Source organism: Coptis chinensis, chromosome 1 (assembly GCF_015680905.1).
Source record: "Coptis chinensis isolate HL-2020 chromosome 1, ASM1568090v1, whole genome shotgun sequence".
In the NCBI taxonomy this organism is placed as follows: Eukaryota; Viridiplantae; Streptophyta; class Magnoliopsida; order Ranunculales; family Ranunculaceae; genus Coptis; species Coptis chinensis.
Window position 1 is genome coordinate 27752802 of NC_141456.1, and position 8939 is coordinate 27761740.

The 8939-nt window shown below is 38.4% G+C and overlaps 1 long non-coding RNA gene across 1 annotated transcript; it reads left to right on the top strand.

Moving 5' to 3' along the window:
• The first annotated feature begins 7803 nt into the window (after positions 1-7803).
• On the top strand, positions 7804-8404 carry LOC147523262 (uncharacterized). Its single transcript, XR_015196205.1, has 2 exons — positions 7804-7933; positions 8149-8404. It is a non-coding gene; the product is annotated as an uncharacterized LOC147523262 (long non-coding RNA).
• The last annotated feature ends 535 nt before the right edge of the window (positions 8405-8939 follow it).

Consider the following 8939-nt stretch of genomic DNA (forward strand, 5'->3'; position numbering starts at 1 on the left):
AGAACATCTTTGCACTCCATGTTTCCTGTTGTAGCCCTTAAGGAGTTCATGGGCCACTAACAAGTTATCTTAAATCTCTCTTCCCGGAATGAAAGATGATTGGTTCATTTCCACCATTTGGGAGATACATGGCTTCAACCTGTTGCTCAAAATCTTGGATATGCACTTATATATGATATTACACCAAGATATAGGCCTAAATTCATCTATTAGTCTTTTTTGGCACAAAACAAATAAAAGTAGAATTTACCTCTCTATGCATGTAATTACTATTAAAAACATATTTAATAGCATTGATAAAGTCACCTCGTATAATATCCCATGAAGATTTGGAAAAGCATGCATTATATCCATCAGGCCCCGGAGCCTTGTTATCATCCATGCTAAAGATAGCTTCTTTTATCTCCTCCTCTGCTATCTCCTCGACCAATTTCTCTACTGTGACAAGATCTATCTCTTCCTTAAAAGGGATATTTTCTAAAACTTTCTCTGAACACTCACCATCAGAAACTACCCCTAAGAGCTCAGTGTAATATCTGATAAATGCTTGAGAAACTTGTTCTTATCCTTCGTGCCTCATACCTTGTTGGTATTGTATGGCCCATATGCTATTTCTATTCCTTTTCTCTTTCCTAGCCTGGTGAAAAAAAGAATTTCCTTTATTTCCATATACCATCCAATCACTCTCAGTTCTCTGTCTGAAATCTGCCTCTTCCATTTCCATATAGGTGCACATATTTACCTTGCTTCTTTTTCTATAGTACATAAGTAAGGGTCAAGTAGGTTACTTCAAAGTCTCTTCTGAATCTGATTAAGTTCCTCCCTAGCTACTTCAGTTCGAGCATACAAGTCAGATAAGAATTTTCTTGCCCAGAGTTTCATTCTTAGCTTTAAAATCTTAAGTTTCAGACAAAGTACATACATTGGAGAACCATATAATTGTATATCCCAACTTCCTTGTACTATAGCTTTAAAGTCCTTGTGAATCACCCAGTAATTGCAAAACCTGAAGGGAAAGAATCTTTTCTCACTTTCAAAAAATTGAAGGAGTATAGGAGAGTGGTCTGACATGCTAGGAGTCAGGAATTCAGCCATAGAGTTGGGAAATTGTATTAGCCATTCATGATTCACTAAAGCCCTGTCAATCTTTGACCATTTTCTAGAATTGACTGCACCATAATTCGTCCAAGTAAAGAAGCTCCCTATAGATTTCAAATCCATAAGACCAGTAGCAATGAGACAATCTGAGAAGGGGCCCGTTTCCTTAGGACTGACTATTCCTCCAATTCTTTCATATGAGAAAAGTACATTGTTAAAATCACCTTGAACACACCACGCACTTGTAATCGAGGTCTGAAGTTAGACTAACTCCATCCACAATCCTAGCCTCTCACTGTTCTGATTACTCGCATAAACCAGAGTAATAAAAAAAGTACATGACTTTTGTAGAACATAAACATTTAGGTGAATGAATTGAGTAGTTTCTTGTATCTTTGTAACTTCAATTTCTCTATCATCCCAAAGTAACCAGATCCTACCATATGTATGGCTGCTGTAATTACTCATAAAACTCCATCCTGGAGTACATAACTTGCTTATAAATTCACTTCTTTCCTCCTTTACCTTCGTTTCCAGAAGACTTAGAAACCATAGCTTATTTTAGATTCTAAATTTATCCACTTCCTTCACTTTCTTTGGGTCGTTTGGACCTCTTATATTCCACACACATAACCCATTCATTTCCATTGCTTGTGAGAGGATTTCTTTCCCTGGCTTTTTTGCCCCCCTTTACCCTTTGTAGTCTATGTCACAAGAGGTGACTTTTTAGATGCAGAACTTCCACTTCAGTAGTCTCATTAGCCCTTTTTTGAGCTCTAATTCTTGCTTTACTGATGATCTCTCTTTCCATTATAGGTTCACTTACTGGTTCATGGTCTGTGAAGTATTCCTTTAGATCTCCCTCAGAGATGTCATCCTCCAGTTCTTCTTCTGATTCTGCCAATACATTGAACGACAACCTTTGGTTGCTATACATTAATCTCTTATTACCTAAGTATTCTCCTATTTTCTTCTTCCCTTTTTCTGCTTCCCTTACCTTCTCTGTACCTTGGACTGACATAAGTTAGTGTATGTAAAGCAGAGTTAAATGCGGTACAAGAAGAAGCTTCCACTGAACTATAGCATAAGAGACTGTGTCATATGGGCGAGAAAGGCATGAAAGCAAAAGGTGTTGACAAACATCAAAGGTACACATTTGAATAGATGTACTCATTGTCTGGTTGGAAACCAACATAGAGTATCTTTCTAAATATCCCCCTCTCACTACAAGGAGAATGTTCTTGAGTTAGTGCACACAAATTTATGTAGTCCCATGAAAATGAAGTCCCACGGGGGAGCTTGTACTTCTTGACTTTCATTGATGATGCATCAAGGAAAGTATGGGCATATGGTTTGAAAACCAAGGATGAGGTTCTCGGTGTGTTCAAGACTTTCCATAGCATGGTAGAAAGGTTAAGAGAGATCAGGAAGCCTTTGAAATGTATCTGCTCAGATAACAGGGGAGAGTACATTAGGCCGATTGAGGAGTATTGCAAGAGTCATGGGATTCATCATGAGCAGGCAATACCCAAGACGCCGCAACATAATGGTATAGCCGAGAGGATGAACAGTACCATTGTAGAGAGGATGAGATGTATGTTATCTCACTCCAAGTTCCCAAAGAGTTACTAGGTAGAAGCAATACGCACAGCTGTACATGTGATCAACCTATCGCCTTCGAAGCATTTGAATAGTGATTATCTAGAGAGAGTATGGTCAAGCAGAGATGTTGATTATGGATACTTGAGGGTATTTGGTTGCAAAACATTTGTTCATATTCCCAAGGATGAGAGGTCCAAGCTCGATGACAAAGCCAAGTAATGCATTTTTCTTGGTTATGGGGATGAGAAATTTGATTACAAGCTTTATTATCCGATTAACAAGAAGGTAATCTGAAGTCGAGATGTCGTGTTCTTGAAAGATCAGATAATAGAGGACTTTGAGAATGGCAAGAAGCTAGAAGCTTTTGTCGATAACCTCGTCGACTTAGAGCCGGAAGTTTCGGTAATGGAACAAGCGGTAGATGGCATTGATAATGCAGAGAACCATAGGTTTGAAGCTCATGATGATGATCCTATTGTACATGATGAGATTAAATCTATTGATATAGAATATGCAGATGAAATGCATGAACCACCACCTGGCCAAGAAGAAGTGCATTCTCCTGAGCCACAAGAAGATGGGGTAAGGAGATTCAAAAGAGAAAGACAAGTTTTAACCAGGTACCCACAACATACGTATGTTTTACTATCTGATGGTGGAGAACATATGTACTATCAAGAGGCTCTTAAAGGTACATACAAGGAGAAGTAGTTGAAGGTCATGCAAGATGAGATGGGTTCTTTGCATAAGAATCACACTTATGACTTAGTTGAGAAAACAAAAGGAAGAAAAGTTCTTAAAATTAAGTGGATCTTCAAAGTCAAGCATGAGGAGAATAATCCACATCCAAGGCACAAAGCTCTCCTTGCTGTGAAGGGATTCGGTATGAGGAAAGGTATTGACTTTGATGAAATTTTCTCTCTGGTTATTAAGATGACTTCTATGAGGGTGGTATTGGGTTTGGCTACAAGTATGAATCTAGAGGTTGAACAACTAGATGTCAAGACAACTTTTCTTCATGGTGATCTTAAGGAAGATGTCTACATGGACCATCCAGAGGGTTTTGAGGTCAAAGGCAAAGAGCACCTGGTATGCAAGCTGAGAAAAGTTTATATGGGTTGAAACAGACACCGAGAAAGTGGTATATGAAGTTTGAGTCTTTATGGTGAAACATAACTACAAGAAGTCCGTTTTCGATCACTGTGTGTTTGTTCAGAAATTTCCAAATGAAGATTTCATAGTGCTCTTGTTATATGTGGATGACATGTTGATAGTTGACGAAAACATCAAAAAATATCCAAGTTGAAGAAAGACTTGAGTAAGTTCTTTGAGATGAAGGATTTGGGTCAAGCAAAGTAGATACTTGGTATACGGATTACTCATGACAGAAATAGTGGAAAGTTGTGGCTTTCTTTAGAAAGCTATATTGAGAAGGTGTTAAAGAGATCCAACATGGATCACGCGAAACTGGTGAGTTGTCCGCTTGGTGGCCAATTCCACATAACCAAAGCTAAATGTCCTAAGGGTGAGCATGAGAAGAAAGAAATGCAAAAGATTCCTTATGCATCCGCAGTGAGCAGTTTGATGTATGCAATGGTGTGTATAAGACCGGATATTGCTTTCGCCGTTGGTGTTGTAAGCCGATTTATGTCAAATTTGGGTAAAGAGCATTGGGAATGTGTTAAGTGGATATTGAGGTATCTCAAGGGCACTTCCAAGGCGTGTTTGTGTTTTGGTGGAAATAAGACCTTAATTACTTGAAGGCCACACGGATGTAGATATGGCAGGTGACGTTGACTTGATGAAGTCCACTTCCGATTATCTATTTACATTTGCAGGGGGAGCAGTTTTTTGGCAATCTAAATTGCAAAATTGTGTTGCCCTCTCCACTACAGAAGCCGAGTATATTGCAGCCACTGAGTGTTGCAAAGAGATGTTATGGATGAAGAGGTTCTTTAGTGAACTTAGGCTAAAGCAGAAACAGTTTGTGGTTCTGTGTGACAGTCAGAGCGCCATCCACTTAAGCAAGAATCCGAACTTTCATTCTAGATCCAAGCACATCCATGTGCGTTATTATTTGATTAGAGAAGTGCTCAATGAGAAACAATTGTGCATAGAGAAGATCCATACCAATAAGAATGGATTGGACATGATGACCAAGGTGTTACCGAAGGGTAAGTTTGAGGCTTGTTGTGCCACCTCCGGATTGGTGGCACACTCCTCCTGTTGATTCGGGAGTTGAGGTATCCCCCCTCATGGCTCGGGAGGGGGAGATTGTTGGGCTTTATCCCTCACCATGAGAGTGTGAGGAAGAAGATGAGGAGCTTGATTTTTTGCTGATATTTCAGCAAAATAGAAATTTCGACCATGAAACTTTGTATACTATATAAAAAACATTGTTTAGGGTTGAAAGAACAAGAGAGCCACCAAAGTGTGAGAGAAAACCTTGAGAGAGAGATTCACTCAAGAGAGTAAACCTTTACAAAGAGACATATCTAGTAAAGAGAATGAAAAAGAGATCTAGGAAGAGTGAGAGACTTGAGGAGTGATTGTAATCTTTCTTCCTCATAATTATTAAAGAATTGATTCTTTGTGGATGTAGCACAAATTAAGCCTAACCACATATATCTTGTGTTGTGGTTTGTTTTGCTAGTTTGTTTTGTTCATTGCTTGATAGTAGTGGTTGTTGTCTCCATAGACTTAGATTGTGGTTGTTGTTATCCATAGACTAGGTTTGTGGTTTTGGTTGGTTGTAGAGTTGGGTTGGATTTGTAAATTGGAGTAGGAGAAGATTCTTCTACAAGCTATTCTTGAGGGGATTGATTGGTATCATATCCCCAACATTAATTGAATTAGTCCTTCTGAATGATCACCTGTTAAACTTGGATGTCCTTGATTTACTTCTCATTTCCTTCTGTTACCTCTCAGGATCTATGTATCTATTTGGTTTCTAAGGAGATGGTATTACATTGCCAACCCAAAACTGTTGGAATAATGCAGTAGAAAGCTAAATAACAAGTACAAAAACAGAGAGAATAGACGGCAAGTGTTACTTGTTTTTCTAAAAACTAAAAGACTCGATACTTACATTGTACTGACTCTCTGACTTATTTATAAGAGAATCATAGCCTATGTGGGCTATACTTGTGCAATAATCTAAGACTCCTTAAGACTAGCACAACTCTTGAATTATAGCTAACAGACTCCTAAACCACTCAAACACTGCGGCCAATTACATAGACAACTTGTACTACTAACTTGCTAACACTAACATTTAGACTACTAACTTGCAAACACTAAACCCACTTGTTTTACATCAATTCTTATCAAAAACTTGTTGGACAAAATAGGTAATAAACAATAAAGGATGACCGAGAAAGCTTGTTCTTCATGATCATGATTGTTCAATTTGCGGGCCACTTCTTTAGTGTGGCTTATCAAAAAATTGCATACACGTCAATAGAGAAAAGGTTCATATACGGTGTTATGACGATTATGATTAGGTTGGTTTGTTTGATTATGGTCCCAGATGATGATACAATTCAACTGAATCATTTCATGATGTCGTATGACAGTTGTGGCCTTCGGAGTTCGGAGTGTTGGGCCCTAAAACAACTTAGTACAAGTGGCTAGGTGCTGGCTCGTCAGTTTAGGTGATTTCTAGAATCCAATTCCAAACAAAGACCAGATATGTGTGAAAGTGAACTTTCAACTGATCCTTGCGAATATGAACATTGATGAAGCGGCTATTGATTCTACTTGAGTTTGTGATATGGAACGCTACACATGCTTGACTTGAAGTCAATTGGGTATCGATTTTTACAACAATTCACCATGTTTATCGTGGATGGAAACCATTATACCTCTACAAATTCATTATTTGTGTCAATGTGGAAAATTAGACCAAGTGATAATGTACTGAGGGGCTAGAGAGATGATTAGTTTGAAAGTCATTGAGGTGCAAATGGAAATAGATCGGTCTCAGCTCTATCCGTTTTTGACACTAGGCCGTGCCCAAGCAACTTTTTCGTAAGGGCTTAGGACAGTCGACAAATTCACTTACAAAACATTTGCAGTTAGGAAGGTGCCAAACTGCCAATGGCAATAGGGGTCGGGCTCAAGAGGTGCCAATGGCATTTGATTTGGTTCAGGATCTACTCGTTTTTACACTAGGCCTTGCTTAAACAACTTTTTCCAAACGGCTTAGGACCATGGAAAAATTCAGTGACAACAATTGGAGTTAGGAAGGGTGTGTTATGACTTAGGACTGTGTCTGAAGGAGTTGAATTTAGAATCAGGTTTCTTGAAATCTAACCCAGACCTGTAGTTAGGGTCTGTGAAAATAAAAGGGAAAACTCTCGGTGCATCTCGTCTCTCTTCAACACTTACCCTCTCCTTTGAGCTACCTGGTTAGCTCCTGGAATGCATCATGGCCACAAGTCCATCAATATCCCTCAGGTCTCATCCATGGGTCCTATCCACGGTCTTGTTTTCTTGGCTGGGTGAAAGAAAGTAGTTAAACATCAATCAGAGTTGAAAAAGAACATGGAATATCTTGTTCATAAGAACAAAGAGCACCTAATCTGCTTGTCCACATTACCATGTGATATGTGTTTAAAATAAGATGATGTTTTGCGAGACGTATAGTGATATAAGTATATGTACAGAAATAGTCTTGCTATGTACTATGGTTGCCTGGTTAGGGAAGTCACAAGATATTGGGCTCATGAGTTTGATTGTTTTCTTTCTCCTTTTGAGTCTACATTGGAAATCCAAGGTCTTGAATATTCTCAGTTTCAGCTTGAGTGATAGTTAAAAACATATGGAAAGCAGTGTCTTTGTCACTCTGGAGAAAATGAGGTACACATTTGTGTGCTCACATGTCCCTATCCCAAATCTCAGTTCTGTTGTCCCTACTCAGAAAGCTTAGATGCCAATTCCATCTCTCTATGATTGAAAGTCCTTTTCAATGCATTAAAAGCAAAAGTGATAACATCATCATCAAAGCATAATGTACTATTGTCTTTGTGCAATGACAGCTACTACACATAAGCATTATTAAGTGTCGTAAGATTTATTTAACATCTATAGGTTAGGCTAAACTTTGAAGTAACTGGAGCGTCCATACAGACTTTTCTGCAATTGTACAATGCAGTTGGTCCCTTCCAGTTCCTCAGTTGGGGTTGAAATTGCAATGTCAAGGTTGGGATTCTGGTATATATGTATTGTTCAGGTACGAATTCACATGGTTTAACAGTATTAGAAGGACATCGCAGATTAAAGTTTAGTCATTAACTTGTATTTTCATTACTTAATTGGTTTAAAAAATGTTGACACTTCTTTAGATTTTGTGTATGCTTGTCTGGGTGGTGGGGATTGTTCAGAGTTAATATGCTTTAGTTCCTCAGACTTGTATTATCGCTGATCCATGGCAATCCAAATGCGCAGTTAATCTATAACTAGCAAGAGAGAAATTCCGGAGTTATGAGGTTGGCCACACACAGGCATGAGCTCACACAATCTATAATTTGTGAGAGAATTTCACAATCTATAATTTGTAAGAGAATTTCCTGAGTTTTTCGGTTCATCTCTCTCACACACACCGGTGTTTGGTATCCGTATTGTTTCTTTAGAATAATTTGGCTGTAGAATTATGCTAAAGCAAAATTGAAATCAATTGGATGTTTGACTGTTTGACGAGCTAGTATACGTCACATTGGTTTAGTCGTTGATAGTTGATACTGTCATACGGCCATACGGGTTTGCAAAGGGTACTTTCATCCATGCATGGTACCTTGTGGTCCAATCTAGAATGAAGGATCACTGTTACATATTATCTTAGTACAATTGTCTCAGTAGCGCGATACAACATACTGGTAGAAGATGATGTACATGAATGTATGCGATATGCGAGTTAGTCCTGTCATAACTTTGGTGTTGAGTGTTGCTTTGTGGCCTATTAGGCAACACGGTCTCTTGTGTACCAAGCTAATTTCAAGAGTTTGATGTAATTTTAAAATGTTTTCCATTTTGTTAAGAGTCTATGAATAGCAGAATAATTATCTACTTTTGCATCACTTCATAACGTTATATCCCTATAGTCAGTAATACTAGTGAGCTCTGCTTCCTTTGTGCGCTTTAGAGGTAACTGCTCTGGTCGAAATTCCATAAGATTTTCCTTATAGTATCGTATGTATATAATCATGGTTAATTAGAGTGCCGACTGTCAATTAGATGGT